Source organism: Scyliorhinus torazame, chromosome 26 (assembly GCF_047496885.1).
Source record: "Scyliorhinus torazame isolate Kashiwa2021f chromosome 26, sScyTor2.1, whole genome shotgun sequence".
Classification (NCBI taxonomy): Eukaryota; Metazoa; Chordata; class Chondrichthyes; order Carcharhiniformes; family Scyliorhinidae; genus Scyliorhinus; species Scyliorhinus torazame.
This window is the reverse complement of record NC_092732.1, coordinates 8,917,897-8,935,295: the sequence shown is the minus strand read 5'-3', so window position 1 is coordinate 8,935,295 and position 17,399 is coordinate 8,917,897.

The window sequence follows — 17,399 nt, the reverse complement described above, 5'->3', positions numbered from 1 at the left end:
AGCACTGGGAAGGCTGATGTGATAAAACAGTATAAGTCAGTGGGGTTTGTTAAAGTGGCAAAGGAAAGCCCAAGTGAAACGAAGTAGGTGCACAGATTGTACAGCCTGACCAAAATGTGATTGATAAGGAGGTGCCAGTTGTCTTTCAATACTTTACTTGTGAGGGTAAAGTTTACTCATGTATACCAGATGGAGCAGGTACAGAAGTCACAATTTCAAGAGATACGGGAGCGAGTCAATCTTCAATGGTATGAAATGAGGAGTTATGCAGTTTGAAATTAATGAAAATCGCTTACAGTCACAAGTAGGCTTCCAATAAAGTTACTGTGAAAAGCCCCTCGTCTCCACATTCTGGCGCCTGTTCTGGGAGGTTGGTACGGGAATTGAACCGTGCTGTTGGCCTGCCTTAGACTGCTTTACAAGACAGTTCTTTAGCACTATTGTAAACCAGCTCCTTGCGAACAACATTGTTAGAAAAGTTCGTAATCTGTGAAATTCAGCGTGAGAAGAGGTAAGGTTATAGAGGTAAGGTTGGAAAGTCCAGTGAAGAGTGGTGAAGTGGTAGTAGGAGTAATAGAGAAACTATCTTGTCCAAGAATATAGCTTATCTTGAGTAATGATATAGCTGGATCGCAGCTGGGAGTGATGCCTACTGTGGTTGATACGCCAGTGGAAAATCAGACAACTGAAGTGCTGAAGGACGAGTATCCCTGTGGTTTTCCCGGATTGTGTAGTAACAATCGCAAAGTCACTGGTTAAGACAAGAGGAGAAATCAAGGAGTGAAGGTAAAGTTGAAGTTCAATTATCAGAGAAGATTTTTGATCAGATGATTGGAAACGAACAAGAGCACGTGGAGGATGAGGCGGATATTTTTAGTTCAGGACAATTGGCGGAATTACAACAGAAAGAAAAGGAAATAAAACGGATATGTCAGAAAGCATACACGGAGGAGGAATCTGAGTGTATACCAGTATCTTATTATGGTAAAAATGATGTCTTGATGCGAAAATGGGGACCAATACGTATGCAGGCGGATCAATATTGGCAGAAGTTCATCAAGTGGAATTGCCGGTAGTGTATGGAAGGAAGATGTTGCGAGTAGCACATGAGGTACCAGTGGGAGGTCATTTGGTAGTAAGGAAAACTCAAGCTAAACTACAAAAACATTTTTATTGGCCTGGACTTCATAAAGATGTAGTTAAATTTTGTCGATTATGTCACACAAGTCAAGTGATCGGGAAACCTCAAGCAGTGATAAAAGCAGTACCCTTAATCCCCATTCCAGCATTTGAGGAACCTTTTACAAGCGTCTTAATTGATTGCGTAGGACCGCTTCCTAAAACAAAAAGTGGGAATCAATATCTTTTGACGATAATGGCTGTGTCTAATAGGATTCCAGAGGCGATTCCAGTACACAATATGACAGCTATAAATATTGTGGAGGAGTTACTTAAGCTCTTTACTAGATATGGACTACCCACGGAAATACAATCGGATCAAGAATCAAATGTTACCTCATAATTATTCAAAGAAGTTATGGATAGCTTAGGAACAAAACAAATTAAAACAACTGCGTACCATCCAGAATCGCAGGGAGCGTGAGAAAGTTGGCATCAGACATTAATGGTAATGTTAAGGACTTATTGTCACGTTATCCAGAAGATTGGTTGAAGGGAATTCCATTCGTACCGTCAGTAATTAGGGATGCACCTGATCAGTCAACCAAATTCACTCACTTAGAACTAATTTTTGGTCATGAGGTAAGAGGACCACTTAAATTGATTGAGGAAAAGTTGGTGAGCGAGAAATGAACATACATTATTGGACTATGTGTCAAATTGTAAGGAACGAATAACTTGAGTAGGTGAATTGGCAAGACAACATTTACAGGTTGCACAAATTGTGATGAAATGCTAGCGGACAAAAAATCCACAAAGTTCGTAGTTTTGCCAGTGGAGATAAAGTTTTAATATTGACACCAGTGGTGGGTGAACCTTGAAAAGGAAGGTTATGTGGATGTTATCAGATTGAAAGGAAATTAAGTGAGGTGAATTATGTGGTAATTATTAAATTTACACCTCCACCCTTGGAAAAAGCCTCTGACTATCCAGCCTGACTATGCCCCTCATGATGTTGTAGACCGCTATGAGGTCGCCCCTCAACCTCCGTCGGTCCAGTGAGAACAAACCAAGTTTATTCAACCTATCCTCATGCTAATGCCCTCCATACCAGGCAACAGCCTGTTAAATGTTTTCTGCCCTCTCTTTAAAGCATCCACATCGTTCTGGTCGTGTGGTGGCCAGAATTGAATACAATACTCCATGTGTGGCCTAAATAAAGTTCCATTCAGCCGACACATGACTTGCCAATGTTTATACTCAGTGCACCGACCAATGAAGGCAAGCATGCCGTATTCCTTCTTAACCACCTTCACCACCTGTGATGCCACTTTCCGTGTCCTGTGGACCTGTGCACCTAGATCCCTGTGACTGCCAATACTCTTGAGGGTTGTACCATTCACTGTATATTCCCTACCTGTACTGGACATTCCAAAATGCATTACCTCACATTTTTCCGGATTAAATTTCATTTGCCATCTATCCCCCCAAGTCTCCAGACGATCTAAATCTTGCTGTATCCTCTGAGAGTCCTCATCGCTATCCGCAATTCCACCAAACTCTGTGTCGTCCGCAAAATTACTAATCTGACCAGTAGCATTGTCCTCGAAATCATTAATATATACGACAAACAGGAAAGGTCCCAGCACTGATCCCTACGGAACATCCCTAGTCACAGCCCTCCAATCAGAAAATCACCCTTCCATTGCTACTCTCTGCCTTCTATGACCTATCTGGTTCTGTTTTCTTCCTGCGAGCTCACCTCTTATCCCGTGTGACTTCACTGTTTGTACCAGTCTGCCATGAGGGAATATGTCAAAGGCCGTACTGAAGTCCATATAGACAACATCCACTGCCCTACCTGCATCAATCATTTTTGTGACCTCCTCGAAAAACTCTATCATGTTATTGAGACATAACCTCCCCTTGACAAAACAATGCTGTCTCTATAATACGTCCACTCGCTTCCCAATGATTTCCCTACCACTGACGTAAGGCTCACCGGCCTGTAGCTCCCTGGATTATCCTTGCTACGCTTCTTAAACAAAGGAACGCAATTTTCTATTCTCCAGTCCTCCAGGACATCACCTGAAGACAGTAAGGATCCAACGATTTCTGTCAAGGTCTCAGAAATTTCCTCTCTTGCCTCTTTCAGTATTGCGTGGTAGATCACATAACTCCCTAGGGACTTATCTACCTTATTATTTTTAAAGACGCCCAACACCTCGTCTTTTTGGATCTCAATGTGACCCAGAATATCAACGCTAACGCTACCCCTCACCCTAACCCTAACCAGACTCAACATCCACCAATACCTTCTCTTTGGTGAATACTCATGCAAGGTATTCATTAAGCACCTCGGACATTTCCTATGGCTCCACACATATATTCCCTCCCCTGTCCTTCAGTGGGGCAACCCTTCCCCTGGCTACCCTCTTGCTTTTTATGTATGTGTAAAAAACCTTGGGATTTTCCTTAACCCTATTTGCCAATGACACTTTGTGACCCCTTTTAACCCTCCCGACTACTTCCTTAAGTTCTTTCCTACTTTCCTAATATTCCACACCAGAGGCAGAAGGGGTCATTCCGAGGTGAAGGAGTGTTCCGTCATCTTCGCAGCAGGAGTCAGCGGTAAGGGCCCCAGCACCTGCTCCTCCCATGGGGTGCACACTGCCACCCGGCCATCACCATGGGACAAGGGTGCGAACGGAGCCAAAACGCACAGGGCATCCCCGTCACTTGGCGTTGCCAGTCCTGAATGCCCGCTCTAGTATCGACAAGTGTTGGAACGTTCGCGGTCATGGAGCACAGAGAATGGGCCATCCCAATCTGAGTCTTAACGATGCCAGCTAGCATTTAGGCATAGTCGCCGATGCTCTCAGCTATGGGCTCCTCAGTCTGGCCACACGGAGGAGCGTGACTGCAATCTGCAGCTGGCTCTGGCACACAGCTGTCTGGGAAAGGGTAGCCCTGTCCTGTACCGCCTCCCCACCTGCACAGATAACCCCACGCCTTGCACACTCTGACCCATGTCCGGCACTGTTGGCCCCCCCCCCAATACCTTCAGCGTGGACGCCACCCGCGCGGTTTCAGGCTGGGCGTCATGCATGACCCGCACCACTACCTGCTCCTGCATTCGGTTGGACTCCTACACCTGCGTATGCAGGTGCTGGATGACGGTCCTCATCCCCTCTAGTCCGTGGGTCTCTGAATGCACCTGCACCGTGGCTGGGACTGGATGTTCCAAGAGCCCGGGACCAGTCTGGGCAGCAGCTACTCCCTGCCGCCCGAACGTCCGGCCCCTCGGCTGCTCCTTCCTCCACCTGCTGTACCCAAGCGGTGGTTTGCTGCGCATCAGTGAGTGTCCCAGAAGCCTCCTCAATAAAAAGCCCACCTGAGGTGAAAATCTCTTAAGATGGTGTAGGGTGTAGGAGATACCAGTGACGGGAAGTCTGTGTCATCATTGGGCCCGAAATCCGGGGCCTCCTGTGTGGCGGCATGCTGTGTCCATTCCCTGTGTGTTGGTCCCCTGTGACGTGATGCGCTGTGTGTCTGTCCCCTGGGTCGAGATGTGCTGTGTGTCTGTCCACTGCTTCACAGTGTCCTGGCGCGTCTCGGGTGGAGGGCTGCTGTTACGCCTGCCCTCCCCGTCGGTACTTGGGTCCCTGGGGGGGGGGCACCGGCCCTGGAAATGTCTGGGTGCGGGGGGCGCCAAATTGTGCGGGACCAACGCCGGCTGGTCCTGGAAGACACAGTGTGCTTGGACAGACGGACGGGGGCAAGGAGGTGAGGGGGTGAGCTGAGGGTATAAAGAGGGGGTTAGGGTGTAATAAGGGAGTTATGGGTGGCGTGAGGGGGTTGGGATGGGGTGGGCTACGGAAGGTTATCATGAAATGATAAAAGAAGGGAATGACGAATGTGGTATAAGATAGTTAGTTTAAATATATTAGTTACAGTAATGTAGATGTAGGCCGGTCTAATTCCAGTCAGTTCACAGTCAAAGGATTCCAGAAAGCATGGCAAGGAAGGGGGAGGGGTGTCTGGTATAGGAGGAGAAAATGATGCTGGGTAACAAGAGGCCAGGGTTAAGGAATGATAACTGAGCCAATTAGCATGTATGGCCAGGTCAGGAGTATAGGATGACCTATGGGAATAGTGTATGTGAAACCTGATGCCATTTGAATGTATTTGTAGAGATTCCATTGTCTCCAATAGCACTCGATTCTGAAGACCCAGGAGGCAGCTTGTGTTCCGGGTTTTTGTGAAGCGACTCAGACTTGCAAGTTGGGTAAAAATAAATAATTCTATGCCGACAAATACATCTCGAGTTTTATTGAAATTCAACATTTGTCAAGGGTGATAATGAGGGAACTGAGGGGTGGCGTGAGGGGATTGAGGTGTGGGGTTAGGGGATTGATGGGTTGGGTGAGGGGTTGGGAGGTTGGGTGAGGGGGTGGGTTGAGGTGGATGAGGGGTAAGGGGATTGAGATGCGAGGTAAGGAGTTGGTGGGTTGTTTGAAGGGGTGGTTGAGGGGGATGGGGGTGTGGTGAGGCGTTTGAGCGATGGGATGAGGTGGTTGCGGGGTGGGGTGAGAGGATTTGGGGGTGGGTTGAGGGGGTGAGGAGGAAGGGTTTGCAGTGAGGGAGTTGGGAGGGTGGGGTGAGGGGGTTGCGGTGGGTTCGAGGGTTGGAGAATGGTATGAGTGGGTGGGTGAGGGGTGTGGGGTGCAGCGAGAGGATTAGTGGGTGGGGTTAGTGGTTGGGCTGAGGGTGGGGTTGGGATGAGTGGGGTGGGGATGGGCACACACGTGTTGTGAGGGACCGCATACATGCAGGGTTTGTCACTTGGTGGCGCACCTCCGACCTCCACATCGGAGATCTCCTGCTTCTCCGGTCCGCCAACAATGTCCAGAGCCCACTGCTCAGGCACGATGATGGGACACAGTTCTGATTGTCCAGGTCCGGTCTTCCAGCTCCCTGCGGTTACGCGGGGACTTCTCCTGCCGGAGGTCGGGGGATTGGGGGGATGGGTGGGAGGTGGGGGAGGGACACGAACAACAACAGTGTTAGATGGTCCGAACCATTCAGGCCATGGGTTTGCTCTCTGATGAGATGTGCACTGGGCATCCGGCCATCGTGGCTGGCATGGGTGGTGCAGCCATGTGGATCAGGGTGTGTGGGGGGGGGGGGGGTCACCGTGTGCTGGGGGTAGGGTGATTTTTGCCAGGTGCGCAGTGCTAGGTACTCACCTGCGCTGAGGAGTTCGTGCAGCTTCTTTCTGCACTGGCCTGCTGTCCAGGTCACCGCACCGACGGCGCTGACGGCGTTGGCCACACATGGTCAATGATGCCGCCTGCTGTCCTGCATACGGGGTTGGGATACAATACAAGCCTCCATTACTCCGCGGCGTGCAGGTGGGGGTCCAGCTCGCATTCCCCCTAACCCGGGGCTGCACTTTTGGCGGCCATCTTTCCTGTGACACTGTGTGTGTGGGGGGAAGAATGTTTATGACCTGCCATGGCATCGTGTCAATGACGCAACCGGCGTATCGGAGGCCGTTCCCTCGGGCGCTTCGCGTTCCACGCATACTAGCCCCTTGTGGGCCGTTGATGAGCTCCACCTAGCGGCCCGATGACGCCGTCGTGAAACTCAATGGCAGACTTATCAGTTGCATTGTCGTGCTCGAGCACAACCAGTGACATCTTTTGGGCTTCGATAAGTGTGTGTGAGTAGAGTGTACGGCTGCAGCTTGTCAGCCTCCCTGGTGTGAATCACGGACCCGGCCAAACCCTCACCGTTTGTTATTGGAATCGAGTGTGTTCCACGCAGTGCGGGTGCTAGCCCCTTAACGGTAGCGGAAGCGGTCCAGTTGCAGCATTGGTGTTAGACCCTTAATGATAGACGAATTGATCGAGGTGCAGCGCCAGTGCTAGCTCCTTAATGATAGTGGAATCGGTCCAGGTGTACCGCCGGTGCAAGCCCCTTAACGGTACCGTAATCGGTGCAGTTGCAGCGCCGGTGCTATTTCCTTACTGACAGCGGAATCGTCCAGGTGCAACGCCGGTGCAAGCCCCTGAACGTTACCGTAATCGATCCAGTTGCAGCGCCGGTGCTAACCTCTTAACAATAGCGGAATCGGTGCAGGTGCAGCGCTGGTGCTGGACACTTAATGATAGCAGAATCGGTCCAGTTAGGGTTAGGGTTAGGGTTAGGGTTAGGGTTAGGGTTAGGGTTAGGGTTAGGGTTTAGGGTTTAGGGTTAGGGTTAGGGTTAGGGTTAGGGTTTAGGGTTAGGGTTAGGGTTAGGGTTAGTGTTAGGGTTAGGGTTAGGGTTAGGGTTTAGGGTTTAGGGTTTAGGGTTTAGGGTTAGGGTTAGGGTTAGGGTTTAGGGTTTAGGGTTTAGGGTTTAGGGTTTAGGGTTTAGGGTTTAGGGTTTAGGGTTTAGGGTTTAGGGGTTAGGGGTTAGGGGTTAGGGGTTAGGGGTTAGGGTTAGGGGTTAGGGGTTAGGGTTAGGGGTTAGGGTTTAGGGGTTAGGGTTAGGGTTAGGGTTTAGGGGTTAGGGTTAGGGTTAGGGTTTAGGGGTTAGGGTTTAGGGGTTAGGGTTAGGGTTAGGGTTAGGGTTAGGGTTAGGGTTAGGGTTAGGGTTAGGGTTAGGGTTAGGGTTAGGGTTAGGGTTAGGGTTAGGGTTAGGGTTAGGGTTAGGGTTAGGGTTAGGGTTAGGGTTAGGGTTAGGGTTAGGGTTAGGGTTAGGGTTAGGGTTAGGGTTAGGGTTAGGGTTAGGGTTAGGGTTAGGGTTAGGGTTAGGGTTAGGGTTAGGGTTAGGGTTAGGGTTAGGGTTAGGGTTAGGGTTAGGGTTAGGGTTAGGGTTAGGGTTAGGGTTAGGGTTAGGGTTAGGGTTAGGGTTAGGGTTAGGGTTAGGGTTAGGGTTAGGGTTAGGGTTAGGGTTAGGGTTAGGGTTAGGGTTAGGGTTAGGGTTAGGGTTAGGGTTAGGGTTAGGGTTAGGGTTAGGGTTAGGGTTAGGGTTAGGGTTAGGGTTAGGGTTAGGGTTAGGGTTAGGGTTAGGGTTAGGGTTAGGGTTAGGGTTAGGGTTAGGGTTAGGGTTAGGGTTAGGGTTAGGGTTAGGGTTAGGGTTAGGGTTAGGGTTAGGGTTAGGGTTAGGGTTAGGGTTAGGGTTAGGGTTAGGGTTAGGGTTAGGGTTAGGGTTAGGGTTAGGGTTAGGGTTAGGGTTAGGGTTAGGGTTAGGGTTAGGGTTAGGGTTAGGGTTAGGGTTAGGGTTAGGGTTAGGGTTAGGGTTAGGGTTAGGGTTAGGGTTAGGGTTAGGGTTAGGGTTAGGGTTAGGGTTAGGGTTAGGGTTAGGGTTAGGGTTAGGGTTAGGGTTAGGGTTAGGGTTAGGGTTAGGGTTAGGGTTAGGGTTAGGGTTAGGGTTAGGGTTAGGGTTAGGGTTAGGGTTAGGGTTAGGGTTAGGGTTAGGGTTAGGGTTAGGGTTAGGGTTAGGGTTAGGGTTAGGGTTAGGGTTAGGGTTAGGGTTAGGGTTAGGGTTAGGGTTAGGGTTAGGGTTAGGGTTAGGGTTAGGGTTAGGGTTAGGGTTAGGGTTAGGGTTAGGGTTAGGGTTAGGGTTAGGGTTAGGGTTAGGGTTAGGGTTAGGGTTAGGGTTAGGGTTAGGGTTAGGGTTAGGGTTAGGGTTAGGGTTAGGGTTAGGGTTAGGGTTAGGGTTAGGGTTAGGGTTAGGGTTAGGGTTAGGGTTAGGGTTAGGGTTAGGGTTAGGGTTAGGGTTAGGGTTAGGGTTAGGGTTAGGGTTAGGGTTAGGGTTAGGGTTAGGGTTAGGGTTAGGGTTAGGGTTAGGGTTAGGGTTAGGGTTAGGGTTAGGGTTAGGGTTAGGGTTAGGGTTAGGGTTAGGGTTAGGGTTAGGGTTAGGGTTAGGGTTAGGGTTAGGGTTAGGGTTAGGGTTAGGGTTAGGGTTAGGGTTAGGGTTAGGGTTAGGGTTAGGGTTAGGGTTAGGGTTAGGGTTAGGGTTAGGGTTAGGGTTAGGGTTAGGGTTAGGGTTAGGGTTAGGGTTAGGGTTAGGGTTAGGGTTAGGGTTAGGGTTAGGGTTAGGGTTAGGGTTAGGGTTAGGGTTAGGGTTAGGGTTAGGGTTAGGGTTAGGGTTAGGGTTAGGGTTAGGGTTAGGGTTAGGGTTAGGGTTAGGGTTAGGGTTAGGGTTAGGGTTAGGGTTAGGGTTAGGGTTAGGGTTAGGGTTAGGGTTAGGGTTAGGGTTAGGGTTAGGGTTAGGGTTAGGGTTAGGGTTAGGGTTAGGGTTAGGGTTAGGGTTAGGGTTAGGGTTAGGGTTAGGGTTAGGGTTAGGGTTAGGGTTAGGGTTAGGGTTAGGGTTAGGGTTAGGGTTAGGGTTAGGGTTAGGGTTAGGGTTAGGGTTAGGGTTAGGGTTAGGGTTAGGGTTAGGGTTAGGGTTAGGGTTAGGGTTAGGGTTAGGGTTAGGGTTAGGGTTAGGGTTAGGGTTAGGGTTAGGGTTAGGGTTAGGGTTAGGGTTAGGGTTAGGGTTAGGGTTAGGGTTAGGGTTAGGGTTAGGGTTAGGGTTAGGGTTAGGGTTAGGGTTAGGGTTAGGGTTAGGGTTAGGGTTAGGGTTAGGGTTAGGGTTAGGGTTAGGGTTAGGGTTAGGGTTAGGGTTAGGGTTAGGGTTAGGGTTAGGGTTAGGGTTAGGGTTAGGGTTAGGGTTAGGGTTAGGGTTAGGGTTAGGGTTAGGGTTAGGGTTAGGGTTAGGGTTAGGGTTAGGGTTAGGGTTAGGGTTAGGGTTAGGGTTAGGGTTAGGGTTAGGGTGTGGGTTAGGGTTAGGGTTAGGGTTAGGGTTAGGGTTAGGGTTAGGGTTAGGGTTAGGGTTAGGGTTAGGGTTAGGGTTAGGGTTAGGGTGGGTAGGGTTAGGGGTAGGGTTAGGGTTTGGGTTAGGGTTAGGGTTTAGGGGTTAGGGTTTGGGTTAGGGGTTAGGGTTAGGGTTAGGGTTAGGGTGTAGGGTTAGGGTTAGGGTTAGGGTTAGGGGTGTAGGGTTAGGGGTGAGGGTTAGGGTTAGGGGTAGGGTTAGGGTTGGGTAGGGTTAGGGGTTGGTTAGGGTTAGGGTTGGGTTAGGGTTAGGGTTGGGTTAGGGTTAGGGGTTTGGGTTGGGTTAGGGTTGGGGTTAGGGTGTTGGGTTAGGGTTGGGTTAGGGGTTGGGTGGGTTAGGGGTTAGGGTTTGGTGGGTTAGGGTTAGGGTTAGGGGTGGTGGGTTAGGGGGTTAGGGTGTGGGGGTGTTGGGTTGGGTGTGGGTAGGGGTTAGGGTTAGGGTTAGGGGTTAGGGGTTAGGGGTTAGGGTTGGGTTGGGTTGGGGTTGGGTTAGGGGTTAGGGTTAGGGTTGGGTTAGGGTTAGGTGTGGGTTAGGGTTAGGGTTAGGGTTAGGGTTAGGGTTAGGGTTTAGGGTTAGGGTTAGGGTTAGGGTTAGGGTTAGGGTCTATGGGTTGTTAGGGTTAGGGTTAGGGTTAGGGTTAGGGTTAGGGTTAGGGTTAGGGTTAGGGTTAGGGTTAGGGTTAGGGTTAGGGTTAGGGTTAGGGTTAGGGTTAGGGTTAGGGTTAGGGTTAGGGTTAGGGTTAGGGTTAGGGTTAGGGTTAGGGTTAGGGTTAGGGTTAGGGTTAGGGTTAGGGTTAGGGTTAGGGTTAGGGTTAGGGTTAGGGTTAGGGTTAGGGTTAGGGTTAGGGTTAGGGTTAGGGTTAGGGTTAGGGTTAGGGTTAGGGTTAGGGTTAGGGTTAGGGTTAGGGTTAGGGTTAGGGTTAGGGTTAGGGTTAGGGTTAGGGTTAGGGTTAGGGTTAGGGTTAGGGTTAGGGTTAGGGTTAGGGTTAGGGTTAGGGTTAGGGTTAGGGTTAGGGTTAGGGTTAGGGTTAGGGTTAGGGTTAGGGTTAGGGTTAGGGTTAGGGTTAGGGTTAGGGTTAGGGTTAGGGTTAGGGTTAGGGTTAGGGTTAGGGTTAGGGTTAGGGTTAGGGTTAGGGTTAGGGTTAGGGTTAGGGTTAGGGTTAGGGTTAGGGTTAGGGTTAGGGTTAGGGTTAGGGTTAGGGTTAGGGTTAGGGTTAGGGTTAGGGTTAGGGTTAGGGTTAGGGTTAGGGTTAGGGTTAGGGTTAGGGTTAGGGTTAGGGTTAGGGTTAGGGTTAGGGTTAGGGTTAGGGTTAGGGTTAGGGTTAGGGTTAGGGTTAGGGTTAGGGTTAGGGTTAGGGTTAGGGTTAGGGTTAGGGTTAGGGTTAGGGTTAGGGTTAGGGTTAGGGTTAGGGTTAGGGTTAGGGTTAGGGTTAGGGTTAGGGTTAGGGTTAGGGTTAGGGTTAGGGTTAGGGTTAGGGTTAGGGTTAGGGTTAGGGTTAGGGTTAGGGTTAGGGTTAGGGTTAGGGTTAGGGTTAGGGTTAGGGTTAGGGTTAGGGTTAGGGTTAGGGTTAGGGTTAGGGTTAGGGTTAGGGTTAGGGTTAGGGTTAGGGTTAGGGTTAGGGTTAGGGTTAGGGTTAGGGTTAGGGTTAGGGTTAGGGTTAGGGTTAGGGTTAGGGTTAGGGTTAGGGTTAGGGTTAGGGTTAGGGTTAGGGTTAGGGTTAGGGTTAGGGTTAGGGTTAGGGTTAGGGTTAGGGTTAGGGTTAGGGTTAGGGTTAGGGTTAGGGTTAGGGTTAGGGTTAGGGTTAGGGTTAGGGTTAGGGTTAGGGTTAGGGTTAGGGTTAGGGTTAGGGTTAGGGTTAGGGTTAGGGTTAGGGTTAGGGTTAGGGTTAGGGTTAGGGTTAGGGTTAGGGTTAGGGTTAGGGTTAGGGTTAGGGTTAGGGTTAGGGTTAGGGTTAGGGTTAGGGTTAGGGTTAGGGTTAGGGTTAGGGTTAGGGTTAGGGTTAGGGTTAGGGTTAGGGTTAGGGTTAGGGTTAGGGTTAGGGTTAGGGTTAGGGTTAGGGTTAGGGTTAGGGTTAGGGTTAGGGTTAGGGTTAGGGTTAGGGTTAGGGTTAGGGTTAGGGTTAGGGTTAGGGTTAGGGTTAGGGTTAGGGTTAGGGTTAGGGTTAGGGTTAGGGTTAGGGTTAGGGTTAGGGTTAGGGTTAGGGTTAGGGTTAGGGTTAGGGTTAGGGTTAGGGTTAGGGTTAGGGTTAGGGTTAGGGTTAGGGTTAGGGTTAGGGTTAGGGTTAGGGTTAGGGTTAGGGTTAGGGTTAGGGTTAGGGTTAGGGTTAGGGTTAGGGTTAGGGTTAGGGTTAGGGTTAGGGTTAGGGTTAGGGTTAGGGTTAGGGTTAGGGTTAGGGTTAGGGTTAGGGTTAGGGTTAGGGTTAGGGTTAGGGTTAGGGTTAGGGTTAGGGTTAGGGTTAGGGTTAGGGTTAGGGTTAGGGTTAGGGTTAGGGTTAGGGTTAGGGTTAGGGTTAGGGTTAGGGTTAGGGTTAGGGTTAGGGTTAGGGTTAGGGTTAGGGTTAGGGTTAGGGTTAGGGTTAGGGTTAGGGTTAGGGTTAGGGTTAGGGTTAGGGTTAGGGTTAGGGTTAGGGTTAGGGTTAGGGTTAGGGTTAGGGTTAGGGTTAGGGTTAGGGTTAGGGTTAGGGTTAGGGTTAGGGTTAGGGTTAGGGTTAGGGTTAGGGTTAGGGTTAGGGTTAGGGTTAGGGTTAGGGTTAGGGTTAGGGTTAGGGTTAGGGTTAGGGTTAGGGTTAGGGTTAGGGTTAGGGTTAGGGTTAGGGTTAGGGTTAGGGTTAGGGTTAGGGTTAGGGTTAGGGTTAGGGTTAGGGTTAGGGTTAGGGTTAGGGTTAGGGTTAGGGTTAGGGTTAGGGTTAGGGTTAGGGTTAGGGTTAGGGTTAGGGTTAGGGTTAGGGTTAGGGTTAGGGTTAGGGTTAGGGTTAGGGTTAGGGTTAGGGTTAGGGTTAGGGTTAGGGTTAGGGTTAGGGTTAGGGTTAGGGTTAGGGTTAGGGTTAGGGTTAGGGTTAGGGTTAGGGTTAGGGTTAGGGTTAGGGTTAGGGTTAGGGTTAGGGTTAGGGTTAGGGTTAGGGTTAGGGTTAGGGTTAGGGTTAGGGTTAGGGTTAGGGTTAGGGTTAGGGTTAGGGTTAGGGTTAGGGTTAGGGTTAGGGTTAGGGTTAGGGTTAGGGTTAGGGTTAGGGTTAGGGTTAGGGTTAGGGTTAGGGTTAGGGTTAGGGTTAGGGTTAGGGTTAGGGTTAGGGTTAGGGTTAGGGTTAGGGTTAGGGTTAGGGTTAGGGTTAGGGTTAGGGTTAGGGTTAGGGTTAGGGTTAGGGTTAGGGTTAGGGTTAGGGTTAGGGTTAGGGTTAGGGTTAGGGTTAGGGTTAGGGTTAGGGTTAGGGTTAGGGTTAGGGTTAGGGTTAGGGTTAGGGTTAGGGTTAGGGTTAGGGTTAGGGTTAGGGTTAGGGTTAGGGTTAGGGTTAGGGTTAGGGTTAGGGTTAGGGTTAGGGTTAGGGTTAGGGTTAGGGTTAGGGTTAGGGTTAGGGTTAGGGTTAGGGTTAGGGTTAGGGTTAGGGTTAGGGTTAGGGTTAGGGTTAGGGTTAGGGTTAGGGTTAGGGTTAGGGTTAGGGTTAGGGTTAGGGTTAGGGTTAGGGTTAGGGTTAGGGTTAGGGTTAGGGTTAGGGTTAGGGTTAGGGTTAGGGTTAGGGTTAGGGTTAGGGTTAGGGTTAGGGTTAGGGTTAGGGTTAGGGTTAGGGTTAGGGTTAGGGTTAGGGTTAGGGTTAGGGTTAGGGTTAGGGTTAGGGTTAGGGTTAGGGTTAGGGTTAGGGTTAGGGTTAGGGTTAGGGTTAGGGTTAGGGTTAGGGTTAGGGTTAGGGTTAGGGTTAGGGTTAGGGTTAGGGTTAGGGTTAGGGTTAGGGTTAGGGTTAGGGTTAGGGTTAGGGTTAGGGTTAGGGTTAGGGTTAGGGTTAGGGTTAGGGTTAGGGTTAGGGTTAGGGTTAGGGTTAGGGTTAGGGTTAGGGTTAGGGTTAGGGTTAGGGTTAGGGTTAGGGTTAGGGTTAGGGTTAGGGTTAGGGTTAGGGTTAGGGTTAGGGTTAGGGTTAGGGTTAGGGTTAGGGTTAGGGTTAGGGTTAGGGTTAGGGTTAGGGTTAGGGTTAGGGTTAGGGTTAGGGTTAGGGTTAGGGTTAGGGTTAGGGTTAGGGTTAGGGTTAGGGTTAGGGTTAGGGTTAGGGTTAGGGTTAGGGTTAGGGTTAGGGTTAGGGTTAGGGTTAGGGTTAGGGTTAGGGTTAGGGTTAGGGTTAGGGTTAGGGTTAGGGTTAGGGTTAGGGTTAGGGTTAGGGTTAGGGTTAGGGTTAGGGTTAGGGTTAGGGTTAGGGTTAGGGTTAGGGTTAGGGTTAGGGTTAGGGTTAGGGTTAGGGTTAGGGTTAGGGTTAGGGTTAGGGTTAGGGTTAGGGTTAGGGTTAGGGTTAGGGTTAGGGTTAGGGTTAGGGTTAGGGTTAGGGTTAGGGTTAGGGTTAGGGTTAGGGTTAGGGTTAGGGTTAGGGTTAGGGTTAGGGTTAGGGTTAGGGTTAGGGTTAGGGTTAGGGTTAGGGTTAGGGTTAGGGTTAGGGTTAGGGTTAGGGTTAGGGTTAGGGTTAGGGTTAGGGTTAGGGTTAGGGTTAGGGTTAGGGTTAGGGTTAGGGTTAGGGTTAGGGTTAGGGTTAGGGTTAGGGTTAGGGTTAGGGTTAGGGTTAGGGTTAGGGTTAGGGTTAGGGTTAGGGTTAGGGTTAGGGTTAGGGTTAGGGTTAGGGTTAGGGTTAGGGTTAGGGTTAGGGTTAGGGTTAGGGTTAGGGTTAGGGTTAGGGTTAGGGTTAGGGTTAGGGTTAGGGTTAGGGTTAGGGTTAGGGTTAGGGTTAGGGTTAGGGTTAGGGTTAGGGTTAGGGTTAGGGTTAGGGTTAGGGTTAGGGTTAGGGTTAGGGTTAGGGTTAGGGTTAGGGTTAGGGTTAGGGTTAGGGTTAGGGTTAGGGTTAGGGTTAGGGTTAGGGTTAGGGTTAGGGTTAGGGTTAGGGTTAGGGTTAGGGTTAGGGTTAGGGTTAGGGTTAGGGTTAGGGTTAGGGTTAGGGTTAGGGTTAGGGTTAGGGTTAGGGTTAGGGTTAGGGTTAGGGTTAGGGTTAGGGTTAGGGTTAGGGTTAGGGTTAGGGTTAGGGTTAGGGTTAGGGTTAGGGTTAGGGTTAGGGTTAGGGTTAGGGTTAGGGTTAGGGTTAGGGTTAGGGTTAGGGTTAGGGTTAGGGTTAGGGTTAGGGTTAGGGTTAGGGTTAGGGTTAGGGTTAGGGTTAGGGTTAGGGTTAGGGTTAGGGTTAGGGTTAGGGTTAGGGTTAGGGTTAGGGTTAGGGTTAGGGTTAGGGTTAGGGTTAGGGTTAGGGTTAGGGTTAGGGTTAGGGTTAGGGTTAGGGTTAGGGTTAGGGTTAGGGTTAGGGTTAGGGTTAGGGTTAGGGTTAGGGTTAGGGTTAGGGTTAGGGTTAGGGTTAGGGTTAGGGTTAGGGTTAGGGTTAGGGTTAGGGTTAGGGTTAGGGTTAGGGTTAGGGTTAGGGTTAGGGTTAGGGTTAGGGTTAGGGTTAGGGTTAGGGTTAGGGTTAGGGTTAGGGTTAGGGTTAGGGTTAGGGTTAGGGTTAGGGTTAGGGTTAGGGTTAGGGTTAGGGTTAGGGTTAGGGTTAGGGTTAGGGTTAGGGTTAGGGTTAGGGTTAGGGTTAGGGTTAGGGTTAGGGTTAGGGTTAGGGTTAGGGTTAGGGTTAGGGTTAGGGTTAGGGTTAGGGTTAGGGTTAGGGTTAGGGTTAGGGTTAGGGTTAGGGTTAGGGTTAGGGTTAGGGTTAGGGTTAGGGTTAGGGTTAGGGTTAGGGTTAGGGTTAGGGTTAGGGTTAGGGTTAGGGTTAGGGTTAGGGTTAGGGTTAGGGTTAGGGTTAGGGTTAGGGTTAGGGTTAGGGTTAGGGTTAGGGTTAGGGTTAGGGTTAGGGTTAGGGTTAGGGTTAGGGTTAGGGTTAGGGTTAGGGTTAGGGTTAGGGTTAGGGTTAGGGTTAGGGTTAGGGTTAGGGTTAGGGTTAGGGTTAGGGTTAGGGTTAGGGTTAGGGTTAGGGTTAGGGTTAGGGTTAGGGTTAGGGTTAGGGTTAGGGTTAGGGTTAGGGTTAGGGTTAGGGTTAGGGTTAGGGTTAGGGTTAGGGTTAGGGTTAGGGTTAGGGTTAGGGTTAGGGTTAGGGTTAGGGTTAGGGTTAGGGTTAGGGTTAGGGTTAGGGTTAGGGTTAGGGTTAGGGTTAGGGTTAGGGTTAGGGTTAGGGTTAGGGTTAGGGTTAGGGTTAGGGTTAGGGTTAGGGTTAGGGTTAGGGTTAGGGTTAGGGTTAGGGTTAGGGTTAGGGTTAGGGTTAGGGTTAGGGTTAGGGTTAGGGTTAGGGTTAGGGTTAGGGTTAGGGTTAGGGTTAGGGTTAGGGTTAGGGTTAGGGTTAGGGTTAGGGTTAGGGTTAGGGTTAGGGTTAGGGTTAGGGTTAGGGTTAGGGTTAGGGTTAGGGTTAGGGTTAGGGTTAGGGTTAGGGTTAGGGTTAGGGTTAGGGTTAGGGTTAGGGTTAGGGTTAGGGTTAGGGTTAGGGTTAGGGTTAGGGTTAGGGTTAGGGTTAGGGTTAGGGTTAGGGTTAGGGTTAGGGTTAGGGTTAGGGTTAGGGTTAGGGTTAGGGTTAGGGTTAGGGTTAGGGTTAGGGTTAGGGTTAGGGTTAGGGTTAGGGTTAGGGTTAGGGTTAGGGTTAGGGTTAGGGTTAGGGTTAGGGTTAGGGTTAGGGTTAGGGTTAGGGTTAGGGTTAGGGTTAGGGTTAGGGTTAGGGTTAGGGTTAGGGTTAGGGTTAGGGTTAGGGTTAGGGTTAGGGTTAGGGTTAGGGTTAGGGTTAGGGTTAGGGTTAGGGTTAGGGTTAGGGTTAGGGTTAGGGTTAGGGTTAGGGTTAGGGTTAGGGTTAGGGTTAGGGTTAGGGTTAGGGTTAGGGTTAGGGTTAGGGTTAGGGTTAGGGTTAGGGTTAGGGTTAGGGTTAGGGTTAGGGTTAGGGTTAGGGTTAGGGTTAGGGTTAGGGTTAGGGTTAGGGTTAGGGTTAGGGTTAGGGTTAGGGTTAGGGTTAGGGTTAGGGTTAGGGTTAGGGTTAGGGTTAGGGTTAGGGTTAGGGTTAGGGTTAGGGTTAGGGTTAGGGTTAGGGTTAGGGTTAGGGTTAGGGTTAGGGTTAGGGTTAGGGTTAGGGTTAGGGTTAGGGTTAGGGTTAGGGTTAGGGTTAGGGTTAGGGTTAGGGTTAGGGTTAGGGTTAGGGTTAGGGTTAGGGTTAGGGTTAGGGTTAGGGTTAGGGTTAGGGTTAGGGTTAGGGTTAGGGTTAGGGTTAGGGTTAGGGT